Raw genomic sequence first — 16,660 nt, forward strand, 5'->3', positions numbered from 1 at the left:
GATTCACGGCTTCCCTTTCTATATGAATAGTAACATGTGCATATACTTGTTTAATTTGGAAAGACTTCTATATAATTCACGGCTGTCCCTTTCTGTAATACCCTGACTACCAAAGGCAACGCTTCCGGCTGCGCAACTCTGATAGCTCAGATATTACGATGACACTTATACTATTTAATACTAAAATATGAGCCTGTTTGAAACTTTAAACCGCAATACCGCTCCCAAAAATACTTTTACTATACAACGTACATCCATATATACCATACAACTTACAGAAACTCATAAAGAGTACATACATATATATATATATATATATATATATATATATATATATATATATAAATATTATTACAAGCATAATCCAATACAATTCCTATCCCTCTTACAGAATATATCAAGATAAAGGTGAGGGTACAATAAACCATAACTAAAACAATACAGAGCATCACAACAACAATTAAATAAGCTCTTCGTAACTTCTGCGCCCATATCCTGAAAGGGGAAAAATGTAGGGGGGTGAGAACATCATCCTCGAAAGGGTTCTCAGTAGAGGGTTTTTGGGAATTACTGTAATAGGATACATCAAGATAATCGCACCAGTGATTCATAACCGTCTTATGCCTCTTTTCAAAAACAACGGTTTACAATGAAAGTAAAGTCGGAAATCTTTTCAGAAAGAAGAACCGTTCAATTCTCAAAAACTCAAAAGCCTTTCAAAACGGTTTATCTATGCGGAACCAAAATAGCCTTTCATAATTTTATTCCAAACCAGAAACACAAAACCGAAATCAACCATCAGTTCATCTCTTTCCAACCACGGCCCTAGGCCCAAACAATCCAACCAACAACCAATCACCACAATCCAACAGAGTCCCAGATGCAAACACAGTTAGGAAGTTCAAGCACAAACAAACAGTTATTACAAGTATAACAGTTAGCAATTAATCACATAGGCAAACCAAGTATAATATGCACACCCAACCAATGTCACACAAATGCATATGATGCATGCCTGTCCCTAGTGGCTGATGATATCATCTGTCGGTTATAGAGCCAACCCGACAAGTCCTGGTAGCTAACCATTGGACTGTCCCTCTGTCGTGCATCCCCAACTCGAGTTATACTCATCATAAACTTGATCATAATCATGATCCATATCCATCACCCTCACTGGTGAATATTTATCCATCACCATCACTGGTGAATATTTATGGGGGCGAGCTCATCCGGGCCTTTCACAGTGCCCGGCCACATTTACGACATTGGGTTAACAGAGCTTCGAGTCTCAACCTGGAGCACATGGTGGCTAGCCATTGCTACTACCCAAGGAAACCCTCATCTCCAATAGTGGAAGTGCAACATCACAACTTATCAATATCTCAGCATAAATGCTTTCATTCTCAATCATGGATCAACATCTATCTCAGCCATTCGGCTCACGGTTCAATCCAGAACCAGCCAATATTCATATCATTCAAGGCCATTCCGGCTCACGATTCAATCCAGAACCAATCAATATGTATAATCATACACAGCCATTCTAGCTCACAACAAAACAGCACTTCCACATTCAAAATTATCAAATTCATGAAACCGACATTTAAGCCATAAATCATTTTCTCAATTCATTTCACTTCGAAATCAAGTTTCAACTCTTTTAAGCCTTTGCTTTAAAGATCTCATTTCTCAAATCATTTCGGCTCATAAGCCACTTTTACTCAAGGTAAATTCCCCTTTTAAAAACAATGCCACTCTCGGCATCCTCTTTCCAAAACTTCTATAATCATGGCAAGTTAAAAGCCTCTTTGAGATATTCAAAATCACCCATCCAACAATGGGATTTTATAACAAAAGTTTCTCGGCAGAGTCCCAAGTCTTTAGGGGAGAATAACATAACTCATTTTTCCAAATTCATTTAAAATCATTAAAACCTTGGCTTTTCTATTTGAGTAATAAAATAAGATCTAAGCCAAACCGAATCACGTAATCATTTACTTCTTTCAAGCCGTTTCCTTTACTTAGGAAAACCAACTTCAACCCCCATAATAAATTCTAGAATGTTTCAACTATTCAAAATTGTTTTAGTCTTGCAAGAATTCAGAGTTCAAGAGTACTTAAAGCCTTTCTCTAAAACATTTCAAAATGAAACTTGTCAATAGACATTCAAGTTCTTTCAACGTCATTGAAACTCCTCTAATTGAAACCCTCAAGTCAAATTCAAAGGCATTGCCCTTGTCACATTTAAAACAGCTTTAAAACATAAGTTTCATCTAAATAACTTTTTTTTCTGAAAGAGATACAATGCCTTTCTTAAGAAGCAAGACTAAATCACAATTTCCTATTTAATAATTCATTTCAAAAGCATGAATCATCCTTTTCTTGATAATTCAAATAAAATAGTAGAAGTCTTTAACTCATCATTTTTCCAAACAACCTTTCAATAAAGACTCGGATTTTATAGAAATTCCGGCAGCATCTCCCCTAAAACTTGGACTTTGCCACCCGGTTCGGGTCCCAACAAAAACCATTCCACAATCCTTTTCCAACAGCCCAAAATCCAAAATCAATTCAAAATCAAACTAAATCCAACAGTCGCCTCATTGGCACATCTCAAAGAAACCGTTTCAAAATCACACCAATATCAACCGAATTAACTCATTTCTAAAGCTTTAAAGAAGCAGTTCAGCGATAAGTCATTTATCAAAACCAAATCAATTAAAGCACCCCAGGCTGAATTTTAAAAGTATTCTATCTTTCACATCATCAGAATAATTGACACGATTCAAACCAATCCTCAACGGATTAAACTCATATTTCAAGCCTTTAAAGAATCAACTCCAAAACATTACATTTCACAAAGCCGCACAATAATTCATCCAAACAAACATCCATAATCATTCGAGTCAATCAAATAATACATAAGGTAGATACAATCACTAAATACACCATATCTCACATCAGTATCCATATGTAATAATTCCAGTATACAAAATATAGTTTTGGGAAAGTGCCCCTACCTCAAAACACAACTCCATAACCCAAACGCCTCATGGAGTCCTTTCCGCCTCAAACTGAACTGATGGCAACCAAAACCTCAGCTCCAAGCCACTTTCGCAACAGTCTCAACAACTCTAATCGCAACATACAACAACCAAACTCAATCTTATAGCAATTAACGCCACAAACCTCAACGTGAGATAACAGAATAATAACGAAAAAGCTTTCAAATCGAAACGCTTACCGAATCGAAGGAGGAACGGCTGAACCGGAACAATGGCGGTCTTCAAACCGGTTCAGCGGCAGCCCGGCAGCCACCTCAAGCAGCAGTGGAGACGAATTCCGACCATGACAACCGCGACTGCACGACAACGTCATAACCATAAAAACCTAGGAACAGAAAGAATGAGAACCGACTGCAAGGACCCTTACCGGCGGTGGTTTCAGCGGCCAAGGCGGTTTTCTCCGGCGGCCATACAGTGGACTACAACCACAGCGGCAGTGAGGTTTTCCGGCTGTCAGAACTCCGGCAACGCAACAGCAGGGACGTTTTTTAGCGGCAGAGGCTTACCAGCGCAACTCAACACAGGACCAGATAGAGCGGTGGCAGCCTCCAGCAACTCCGGCGAGCTCCCTCAACAACGATAACGGTCGGAGCCTCGGTGGCATTGACGGTGGCAGGAACGGCGGGGATAGCTTCGCACGGCACGACGGCACTTGACCCTTCCCCCACCGCGAGCTCTCTGCCTCTCGCTCTCCATCGCGGCGGCGACAGTGAGGGACACAACGATGTGGCTCCAACGGCGCACCACCCATCTCGCGTGTTCCCTGTACGTGATCCCAACGGCAGCAGATCGGCGAGGACGAGCTCCTCTAGCTCGCATACGGCAGCTATTTCCTCAACCCTCTTCTGCGCGAACAGTGGCGACAGCATTGCGGAGATTCGACGGCAGCGGTGCGGGTGACAACTCGCAGGGCTGACGACAGCGATGCGACGGCGGTGGTGAAGCCCGACACGCCGGCGACACCATTCTTTCCTCTCCTTCCCTCATTCTGGCTCAGTTTCCCCCTTTTTGATTTCCGTTTCTTCTCTGAAGTTGTCGTGTTGCAGGTTTGCTAAAAGGAAGAAGAAAGGGTGGCGGCTGTAAGGAGGGTTGCGGCGCTAAAATAGGGACTGAGGATGCGTTACACCGAAGGGGATGAAGCAGGGGTGGAGGTGTGGCTGCGCTTTGATTTGGGAAAGGGGAAGTGTTGCTGCTGCTGGGCTCAGGGGAACCGGGTAACTGGGTTAGGGTTTTTGAGTAAAATTAGGGTTAGGGACATTTTAGTAATTTCACTTAAAAATAGGGATAATATAGTAATTGAAACCCCAATTAAATCCAACACTAATTGTATATAGAAAATACTATTTGCTCCTCATTTTTACAAATTATTTTCAATAAAATGCCCCAACCAAATAATTAGAAATAATATACTTAATTTTTTTATTTTCCAAAATAACAATATTAATATTTAAAATATTACTTATCTAATCCAAATCATATAAAATCCTTATTATTTCATAACTATCAACCTTATACTTTAAATATAGAAAATAATCCAATAATTATAAAATTGGATAATAATCATAACTTATCTCAAATCCAATAAATCAAAACTTGCCTCAATTATCTTTAATAAAATAAGCTCTGAAATTAAGGCTATAAATAACTGTAGGATTTGAGACTTGATCATGATAAGACTTTTCAAATATTCTAGGTCTTACATTCTACCCACCTTATAAAAATTTTCGCCCTCGAAAATTGATACAAAATGAAAGAAATTCCATAACAGTTCACCCTTGAACACATTTAAGGAAGAATAGAAAATATCTCAAAATATAATCATATATACGATTTTCAAATACTTTGATTGTCATAAGCATAAGGATGTAGAGGTAGGAGTGTGATTGCAAAGCAAACGTTACAAGGTAGGCTCCATGCAAAAGATAACATGGGTCAATCATGTGGTAGAAGGGCGAAGCATCAAAGGCTATTAAACAGGATGGAGTTAAAACGACGTGCTTAACCTCCGCACACTAATCTCATATCAACCTCAAAGTTTCAACTTTCCAACTCCATCAAGCACTTTACAAACCCCAAATTCGATCACAAGCCTGACAACCACAGACCCGTTCGCAAGGAACAAAATGCCCACAACTCATACGTTGCACACCTACCACTTCAACTTCCGTATACACATCACGTTTTAAAGAACTAACGTATCGCGTTACTACGTCTACAAGTCGCACGTGATATCAAACAATTCTCGAGTCTACTCAGAAGGATACAAGATTTAAAAAGGAGAGTCAAATGTCAAGGATAGTACTCAAAGATTTGAGAGAATGTATCCAATTCCAAATAAACAAGGACACTCAAGCAATGAAGTTTGCTAGACTCAATTCAATTGACAACTTCAAGATAACCCTTGGATCAAGAAGATTCAATAGGATCAATAGGAAGGAGAATCAGCGCATTAGTTTGAAACAATTTCAAGATGAGTCGAAGAAGTAAGAGGTTACAGAAAAGAATATCTCAGACCCAAGCCAAGCTCACAGAACTCAAGAGCATAATTACAATACTTTCGAATACATTGTTCTTAAAAGAATCGAAAACTTGTAAAAATATCACTTCGCAGTCTGAAAGAGAAGTTAAACAACAAACATCCTTCAAGAGAGTAACAAAAGCATAAACGTGGCTTTACTTCAATACAATTTCATGTTGAAGTAGATTATGTAGAGTTCCAAAAACAAAATGCACACAACTTTGGCTAAGAGCTAAAATATTTCCTCAAATATTTTAGAAAGATAATTAGATGCACAACTTAACCAAAAGCAGTTCATAAAAACTCGGAAGTAATCAAATGCTTGTTCATAATTCTCAAAATTTCATATTCAAACAAGCGTGTATAACATTTATAGCAAGTACAAAAGAGGAAGTTAAACTCTGTTTAGAAAAGAAACTCCGAAGTAAAAATTTGCTTCCAATTTGGTAAAGGAAATAAGTGGTGCGTTACAAACGAACCAATTTCCACTAAACAAGGGAGCTTTTCCAAAACCTCATTTAAAAATGGCGCATGCCAACTTTAAATTAATTTCGTCAAAATTGGGCAATGGTTTCAATCTCAATCAAGCAACAGAAAATAAATTCCGTTTAATATTTCTTCAAAGAGAATTCAAAATTCTTTTAAAAGGTTCAAAACAAGACTCCAAAAGTGTTCTTGAAATCACCATCTCAGAAGAACATTCAAGAAGTTTAAGATGCACTAAAAAGGAGTCAAGCCTTGCAAGAAAGGGTCTTAATTTAAAGTAGTTCAAACAAGATCCACTAGACATGAAACATTAAACAAGTTTTAAATTGATCCAAAAGAATACAAAAGTCATAGAAAAGGACAACTCAATCATTTGTAATTTCTCAATGAAAATTTTTGACTAAAAACTCTTGTAGAGATAATGAGAGAATAAACAATGCACTAACTTGAAATGAGTCGAACTGACCCACATAAGGATGAGATTCACAAGAGAGGACAAACCAAGATCAATGGTAATGTTCACAAGATGTAAAAGATTAGTTAAAAACAAAATCAAGTATGACATTCATAGAGATGGAAAGCTTAAGAGAGAACTTAGTTCGTTCATAAGAAGAAGCTATGAGTCCAACATTTTCAACAGAAACAACAATGGCATAAACCATGTAGTGTGCTAAACCAAACTCAATTCAAAATAAGTTAAGTAAAGCTTATCAAACGAAACTCAACCGGGATAAAAGCGAGAGATCCTCCCTTTCCAAAATTTTGAAAAGTACGCGAATACATAATCAAATGAAGATGTGTATTAGAACTATAGTAAAATTACTAGAAAGTCAAATTGTATTTGAAGCAAATGCAGTTCCGCAAACCAGTAAAAGTACAGGTGAGGTATTAGAACTAAATAGTTGTTAAACTGCATAAGAAATCTTCAAAGTTCCACATATAGATAAGTGTATATCTAGTCAATAGCAATTTTTTTTTAAAAATCTCAAAATTAGCTGGAATCACTGTCAAGTAAAAGAAAAACTGAATCAACAATTTCTCAAAGAATGAATTCGAAATCCGGAGTTAAAATGCACAACGCAAAAGGACAAGTTCAAAGCTATTTCAATGAATACAGGAATCAAAAAGAACTCAAACAGAGGAAGATAGATGTGACAAGGACCGCAAATAAGCATATGCAATTAAGATCAAACAAGAATGCATATGAACAGAGAAATAGAGTGGAAACATCAGATTACTTTTCGAAAGGAGTAGCAAACAAGAACTTCAAGTTAGGATATGAAAGAACAGGTCGACTTGAACAGAATCCAAGACACACAACTGAATAGCCTCGAGAAATAGTTTCTAACGTCGCCAAAACTCGCGATTCGCTTTACTCAAAACTAGGATTTCATCTATGATAACCCATTAGTGCTCTCATATACATAATTCACTAGTATTAAGCCGGCCAAACTTAATATCAAGAATTATGCAATGCAAGACTAACATCGTTAAATCAATAGATCGTCATGTGCATAAAGTTCCAATTCTCGTCATTCGACAAGACCTAATACATGACAAACACTCAGAGTATGCAATTGAAGCATAGTCAGTCCATTCCTCAGGCTCTACAGGAAGAACTGCTCTGATACCATAATGTAATACCCTGACTACCAAAGGCAACGCTTCCGGCTGCGCAACTCTGATAGCTCAGATATTACGATGACACTTATACTATTTAATACTAAAATATGAGCCTGTTTGAAACTTTAAACCGCAATACCGCTCCCAAAAATACTTTTACTATACAACGTACATCCATACATACCATACAACTTACAGAAACTCATAAAGAGTACATATATATATATATATATATATATACACATACATATATATAAATATTATTACAAGCATAATCCAATACAATTCATATCCCTCTTACAGAATATATCAAGATAAAGGCGAGGGTACAATAAACCATAACTAAAACAATACAGAGCATCACAACAACAATTAAATAAGCTCTTCGTAACTTCTGCGCCCATATCCTGAAAGGGGAAAAATGTAGGGGGGTGAGAACATCATCCTCGAAAGGGTTCTCAGTAGAGGGTTTTTGGGAATTACTGTAATAGGATACATGAAGATAATCGCACCAGTGATTCATAACCGTCTTATGCCTCTTTTCAAAAACAACGGTTTACAATGAAAGTAAAGTCGGAAATCTTTTCAGAAAGAAGAACCGTTCAATTCTCAAAAACTCAAAAGCCTTTCAAAACGGTTTATCTATGCGGAACCAAAATAGCCTTTTATAATTTTATTCCAAACCAGAAACACAAAACCGAAATCAACCATCAGTTCATCTCTTTCCAACCACGGCCCTAGGCCCAAACAATCCAACCAACAACCAATCACCACAATCCAACAGAGTCCCAGATGCAAACACAGTTAGGAAGTTCAAGCACAAACAAACAGTTATTACAAGTATAACAGTTAGCAATTAATCACATAGGCAAACCAAGTATAATATGCACACCCAACCAATGTCACACAAATGCATATGATGCATGCCTGTCCCTAGTGGCTGATGATATCATCTGTCGGTTATAGAGCCAACCCGACAAGTCCTGGTAGCTAACCATTGGACTGTCCCTCTGTCGTGCATCCCCAACTCGAGTTATACTCATCATAAACTTGATCATAATCATGATCCATATCCATCACCCTCACTGGTGAATATTTATCCATCACCATCACTGGTTAATATTTATGGGGGCGAGCTCATCCGGGCCTTTCACAGTGCCCGGCCACATTTACGACATTGGGTTAACAGAGCTTCGAGTCTCAACCTGGAGCACATGGTGGCTAGCCATTGCTACTACCCAGGGAAACCCTCATCTCCAATAGTGGAAGTGCAACATCATAACTTATCAATATCTCAGCATAAAAGCTTTCATTCTCAATCATGGATCAACATCTATCTCAGCCATTCGGCTCACGGTTCAATCCAGAACCAGCCAATATTCATATCATTCAAGGCCATTCCGGCTCACGGTTCAATCCAGAACCAATCAATATGTATAATCATACACAGCCATTCTGGCTCACAACAAAACAGCACTTCCACATTCAAAATCATCAAATTCATGAAACCGACATTTAAGCCATAAATCATTTTCTCAATTCATTTCACTTCGAAATCAAGTTTCAACTCTTTTAAGCCTTTGCTTTAAAGATCTCATTTCTCAAATCATTTCGGCTCATAAGCCACTTTTACTCAAGGTAAATTCCCCTTTTAAAAACAATGCCACTCTCGGCATCCTCTTTCCAAAACTTCCATAATCATGGCAAGTTAAAAGCCTCTTTGAGATATTCAAAATCACCCATCCAACAATGAGATTTTATAACAAAAGTTTCTCGGCAGAGTCCCAAGTCTTTAGGGGAGAATAACATAACTCATTTTGCCAAATTCATTTAAAATCATTAAAACCTTGGCTTTCCGATTTGAGTAATAAAATAAGATCTAAGCCAAACCGAGTCACGTAATCATTTACTTCTTTCAAGCTGTTTCCTTTACTTAGGAAAACCAACTTCAACCCCCATAATAAATTCTAGAATGTTTCAACTATTCAAAATTGTTTTAGTCTTGCAAGAATTCAGAGTTCAAGAGTACTTAAAGCCTTTCTCCAAAACATTTCAAAATGAAACTTGTCAATAGACATTCAAGTTCTTTCAACGTCATTGAAACTTCTCTAATTGAAACCCTCACGTCAAATTCAAAGGCATTGCCCTTGTCACATTTAAAACAGCTTTAAAACATAAGTTTCATCTAAATAACTTTTTTTTTCTGAAAGAGATACAATGCCTTTCTTAAGAAGCAAGACTAAATCACAATTTCCTCTTTAATAATTCATTTCAAAAGCATGAATCATCCTTTTCTTGATAATTCAAATAAAATAGTAGAAGTCTTTAACTCATCATTTTTCCAAACAACCTTTCAATAAAGACTCGGATTTTATAGAAATTCCGGTAGCATCTCCCCTAAAACTTGGACTTTGCCACCCGGTTCGGGTCCCAACAAAAACCATTCCGTAATCCTTTTCCAACAGCCCAAAATCCAAAATCAATTCAAAATCAAACTAAATCCAACAGTCGCCTCATTGGCACATCTCAAAGAAACCGTTTCAAAATCACACCAATATCAACCGAATTAACTCATTTCCAAAGCTTTAAAGAATCAGTTCAGCGATAAGTCATTTATCAAAACCAAATCAATTAAAGCACCCCAGGCTGAATTTTAAAAGTATTCTATCTTTCACATCATCAGAATAATTGACACGATTCAAACCAATCCTCAACGGATTAAACTCATATTTCAAGCCTTTAAAGAATCAACTCCAAAACATTACATTTCACAAAGCCGCACAATAATTCAGCCAAACAAACATCCATAATCATTCGAGTCAATCAAATAATACATAAGGTAGATACAATCACTAAATACACCATATCTCACATCAGTATCCATATGTAATAATTCCAGTATACAAAATATAGTTTTTGGAAAGCGCCCCTACCTCAAAACACAACTCCATAACCTAAACGCCTCATGGAGTCCTTTCCGCCTCAAACCGAACTGATGGCAACCAAAACCTCAGCTCCAAGCCACTTTCGCAACAGTCTCAACAACTCTAATCGCAACATACAACAACCGAACTCAATCTTATAGCAATTAACGCTACAAACCTCAGCGTGAGATAATAGAATAATAACGAAAAAGCTTTCAAATCGAAACGCTTACCGAATCGAAGGAGGAACGGCTGAACCGGAACAATGGCGGTCTTCAAACCGGTTCAGCGGCAGCCCGGCAGCCACCTCAAGCAGCAGTGGAGACGAATTCCGACCATGACAACCGCGAATGCACGACAACGTCATAACCATAAAAACCTAGGAACAGAAAGAATGAGAACCGACTGCAAGGACCCTTACCGGCGGTGGTTTCAGCGGCCAAGGCGGTTTTCTCTGGCGGCCATACAGTGGACTACAACCACAGCGGCAGCGAGGTTTTTCGGCTGTCAGAACTCCGGCAACGCAACAGCAGGGACGTTTTCTGGCAGCAGAGGCTTACCAGCGCAACTCAACACAGGACCAGATAGAGCGGTGGCAGCCTCCAGCAACTCCGGCGAGCTCCCTCAACAACGATAACGGTCGGAGCCTCGGTGGCATTGACGGTGGCAGGAACGGCGGGGATAGCTTCGCACGGCACGACGGCACTTGACCCTTCCCCCACCGCGAGCTCTCTGCCTCTCGCTCTCCATCGCGGCGGCGACAGTGAGGGACACGACGATGTGGCTCCAACGGCGCACCACCCATCTCGCGTGTTCCCTGTACGTGATCCCAACGGCAGCAGATCGGCGAGGACGAGCTCCTCTAGCTCGCATACGGCAGCTATTTCCTCAACCCTCTTCTGCGCGAACAGTGGTGACAGCATTGCGAAGATTCGACGGCAGCGGTGCGGGTGACAACTCGCAGGGCTGACGACAGCGATGCGACGGCGGTGGTGAAGCCCGACACGCCGGCGACGCCATTCTTTCCTCTCCTTCCCTCATTCTGGCTCAGTTTCCCCCTTTTTGATTTCCGTTTCTTCTCTGAAGTTGTCGTGTTGCAGGTTTGCTAAAAGGAAGAAGAAAGGGTGGCGGCTGTAAGGAGGGTTGCGGCGCTAAAATAGGGACTGAGGGTGCGTTACACCGAAAGGGATGAAGCAGGGGTGGAGGTGTGGCTGCGCTTTGATTTGGGAAAGGGAAAGTGTTGCTGCTGCTGGGCTCAGGGGAACCGGGTAACTGGGTTAGGGTTTTTGAGTAAAATTAGGGTTAGGGACATTTTAGTAATTTCACTTAAAAATAGGGATAATATAGTAATTGAAACCCCAATTAAATCCAATACTAATTGTATATAGAAAATACTATTTGCTCCTCATTTTTACAAATTATTTTCAATAAAATGCCCCAACCAAATAATTAGAAATAATATACTTAATTTCTTTATTTTCCAAAATAACAATATTAATATTTAAAATATTACTTATCTAATCCAAATCATATAAAATCCTTATTATTTCATAACTATCAACCTTATACTTTAAATATAGAAAATAATCCAATAATTATAAAATTGGATAATAATCATAACTTATCTCAAATCCAATGAATCAAAACTTGCCTCAATTATCTTTAATAAAATAAGCTCTGAAATTAAGGCTATAAATAACTGTAGGATTTGAGACTTGATCATGATAAGACTTTTCAAATATTCTAGGTCTTACACTTTTTATATGAATAGTGGCTGTTTTTTGTTTTAATTTGTACTATTTCTCAATTTTTTAATTTAGAAACTCCAAAGGTTAAAAAGACTCGTGAAAAAACAAGATGCCTAAAGATTTATGCAAGAACTTGGAAAGAAAGAGAGGAAGTGATTTTTGATTGTGGAGTAGCCGTGGGGCCAACTCCTCAGAGAGTGAAGGAATTAACCAATTTTATTGGAACAATGGGAAGGAATAGTGATTTTATTACCTTGATGTACACTAATTGGAAAGATGTTCCTAGGCAAATCAAAAAAGGCATATGGAAGTATATTAATGTAAGCTCCATTTAATTTTATGTTTATGCCATATGTTTATAATCCTTTTATTCATATGATATGATGAAATCGATGTGTTTGTAGTCAAAGTTCATTCTTCCAAAATCCTCAAAGCTATGGGTGATGATGGGTGTTCAAGGAGCATGGAAGCGATACAAGACAAGAATAAAGAAGAAACACTTTGAACCATAATTTATTGTAAGTTAGTCTATAATTTTCTTATTTTAGTTGCTGTTTTATGGTTGTTTTAGTTGTTGTTTTATGGCTATTTTATGGCTATCATGGTTGCTGGTTTATTTGCTACTTTATGGTTGTATTGTGGCTATCATGGTTGCTATTTTATGGCTGTTTAATGGCTGTCATGGTGGCTGTCGTGGTTCTGTTTTAGTTGCTACTATTGTTGTAACACTTGAATACACATGTTATTATTAAGCTAATGTTTTGACTATATTTTTTTTGTCCATTTAGATTTGACTGCAACTTTCTTATGGTTGGATGAAGTTTTCTGAAGAGATAAAGGGGACTCTTGGCACAATGGTGAAGCACAAAGTCTTTTTGGTTTCAAATGGAAAAACTAGTTTTTTTTGTTGTTCAATTTCATCATGAGAAAAACATGTATTTTGTTTACTTATGTTTATCATTTATTTGACTTGGTAACTTAGCAAGTATGTTAATTGGTACTTGGAAGACCTTTCTATATATATGCAATATATTTTTATTATCTCATTCTCTTCTTATATTGATTAAATTGAATTTAAATATTTAAATATTATTCCTTTAAATGTCATATAAATATAATAAAGATAAAAAATATTTTGCTTTAGATATAAAAAAAAGAGAACCTAAGAAAAACTCAATAAGGTGTTGCTTTAGGTATTAGAAAAAGACAACTATAAATAAACTTAGATAAGTGTTACTTTAGGTCTATAAAAAAGGTAACTTAAAAAAATCTGGACAAGTGTTGCTTTAAGTATATGAAAAAGGCAACTTAAAAAATCTGGACAAGTGTTGCTTTAGGTATATAAAAAGACAACTTAAAAAAAATCTGGACAAGTGTTGCTTTATGTATTAGAAAATACAACTCGTAAAAAGTGTTGACATAAAGTCTTATCTAAAGTGTTGTCTTTGGGTGCTCTAAGGTAACTCTTTCGTAGAGTTGCCTTTTTTGTAAAAAAGGCAACGCTTTTTGAAGGTTTCCATAAAAAGGATTCCCTTTGATACATAAAAGCGTTGCCTTAGACCAAAGGTAACGGCCGTATAGCCAACCCCCCAAAAAGCATTGCGTTTTGTCGGAAAATGTTGCCTTTAATCAAAGGCAATACTTTTTCATATTATAGGCAACATTTTTAAAGAGTTGCCTCAGCCCGAATTTGTTGTAGTGAATCCTGAATAGTTTTGGCATCTCACTTTATCCTTTGAAGTTCAGAATGATTGGCATCCATAGGAACTCAGAATTAGATAGTGTTATTGATTCTCCTAGTTCAGTATGTTGATTCTTGAATACAGCTACTTTATGAGTCTTGGCCGTGACCCTAAGCATTTTATTTTCCAGTATTACCACCGGATACATAAATGCCACAGACACATAGCTGGGTGAACCTTTTCAGATTGTGACTTAGCTTTGCTAGAGTCCTCAGTTAGAGGTGCCCAGAGTTCTTAAGCACACTCTTTTTGCTTTGGACCACGACTTTAACCGCTCAGTCTCAAGCTTTTCACTTGACACCTTCACGCCACAAGCACATGGTTAAGGACAGCTTGATTTAGCCGCTTAGGCCAGGATTTTATTCCTTTAGGCCCTCCTATCCATTAATGCTCAAAGCCTTGGATCCTTTTTTACCCTTTGACTTTTAGTTTAAAGGGTTATTGGCTTTTTCTGCTTGCTTTTTCTTTTTTTCTTTCTTTTTCTTTATTAATACTTTTTTTTCGCCATTTTTATCGCAAGCTTCGTGTTGTTCACTGCTTTTTCTTGCTTCAAGAATCAATTTTATGATTTTTCAGATTATCAATAACATTTCTCTTTTTTCATCATTCTTTCAAGAGCCAACAATTTTAACATTCATAAACTTCACTATAAAAAATATGCACTGTTCAAGCATTCATTCAGAAAACAAAAAGTATTGCCACCACATCTAAGTAATTAAGACTACTCTTGAAATTAACTCAATTCTTATGCAATACATCACTTCTATATTTTTTATTTGAATTCAGGCTCAGTGAATAATACATGAGACATCTTTTCAGAATTAAAGCAATTAAGAGAAAACTAGACTAGACCTAGGATTCTAACTAATAAAGGATCATGCAACAAACAAAGAAAAATAGCAAAAAACCAGAACATAATATAGTAAAAGCGGGAAGGAATATAGAATGAAAGGAACTCAACCACCTTAATTATCCTAGCGGTCGTTTTATTCTTCAGGTTGTGCTCCTCCATGAAGATGATTCGTCTCCCTTTGGTGCCATAAGAATAGACAGAAAATCTATAAGCGAAGCGTCAACACCAAACTTAAAGGTTTGCTTGTCCTCAAGCAAAGAAGAACTGAAAATAAAAAAGACAAATATTATGAGGATAGAAAAAAAAGGATAAAATAACAAGAGAGAATTAGGATTGGGAGAGGGAGAAATAAAATTAAAACTGGGCAGCGAACTAGTGTAATTGTGCGGCGTAGGCGACGCGTACGCGTACGGCACGCGTACGCGTGGTCGCGAAATTTACTTAATGACGCGTAAGCGTCAGGCACGCGTCCGTGTGCCCTGGGTTTTGTGCGATTCGCGCGAAGCCAGCCGCGCGCACGCACAACTCTCTGTTCGCGTGGCTTGGGAACCAATAATTTCATGCGACGCATGCGCGTCATGCACGCGCACGCGTGGATGGCCAATTGTTCAGATGACGCGCACGCGTCAGGGACGTGTACGCGTGAACAAGTTTTGTGCTTCTAGCACATTTCCAGCGCTACTCCCGCTCAACTCTCTGTCAAATTTTATTTTTTACGCACATGCATATGACGCGTACGCGTCAGCGACGCTTCCGCGTCATGTGCTCCTTTTTTTATTTTTTTAATATCCGGTTCCTGTTCTAAAATAGCTGCATGATCAGAAAATTAGTAAGAACTCAATAAAAATCAAATAAGGAAGAAAACTACTACTACGTAAAGTAACTAAGGATACGAAATTATCGGGCTGGCTCCCCGACAAGCGCTTCTTTAACGTCACTAGCTTGACACTTGATTATTGAAGTTTCTTCCTCTTCTTCTAGTTGGTTAAAAGAAATGTCTCCAATGGGGGGGAGGTGAAGATTAGTGCCCCCTGATATAAAGTCCTCCAAACAAGCTTTCTTTTATTGTGATTAGCTTGATTCACCTTGCTTGTTGGGGTAGAGGTTGGATTGCTTTTTTCTAACCTTTTCTTCTTTATGGATATTTTCTTCTGTTTCTTGGTCAATATCCCCTTTTCAGTGCTTTCCTTGGTTGCCTTCACTTCTTTGACTTCAAAATGTGGGTGTTGTGTGATGGTTAAAGTGTACCCTTTATCAAGAACTTCTTGAATTGGTGGTTCAATAAACTCACCCCCTATGCCACTATTTGCTTCATTAGGGTGTAGATTCCCATAATTGTTTTCAACCCTTACAACCTCCTTTGTTTGTGCATCTTCCTTCTTTGTTGGTGCATCTTCCTCTTCTTCCATGTGTGAGGATGGAAAGTTCTCTAATTCACTGGATTATGAACTCCTTTGATTGATTTCCTCACTTTCTTCTATAGGATCTTGTATTATATCTCTTGGAAAGGAATTTGCTTGCTTCTCTTCCTGTGACCTGATAATCGACTGCACATGTTTCTCTACATTTTTTACACTTGTCTTTATATTATGTATGAATTCTTTCAAGAGAAACTCAAGATATGATGGTATTTGAGATGAATAAGAAGGTGGTGGCTCTTGATATGGGTAATAAGGAGATGATAATTCTTGATAAGAGTAA

The 16,660-nt window shown here is 37.8% G+C and overlaps 1 long non-coding RNA gene across 1 annotated transcript; it reads right to left on the reverse strand.

The window, feature by feature from the left end:
- Nucleotides 1–329: 329 nt before the first annotated feature.
- LOC112759174 (uncharacterized) lies at nucleotides 330–4,168 on the reverse strand. Its single transcript, XR_003179973.2, has 4 exons — nucleotides 3,433–4,168; nucleotides 3,245–3,361; nucleotides 3,021–3,134; nucleotides 330–495 (listed from the first exon to the last, which is right to left on the reverse strand). It is a non-coding gene; the product is annotated as an uncharacterized lncRNA (long non-coding RNA).
- Nucleotides 4,169–16,660: the final 12,492 nt, after the last annotated feature.

The sequence above is a fragment of the Arachis hypogaea genome, chromosome 16, assembly GCF_003086295.3.
Source record: "Arachis hypogaea cultivar Tifrunner chromosome 16, arahy.Tifrunner.gnm2.J5K5, whole genome shotgun sequence".
Classification (NCBI taxonomy): Eukaryota; Viridiplantae; Streptophyta; class Magnoliopsida; order Fabales; family Fabaceae; genus Arachis; species Arachis hypogaea.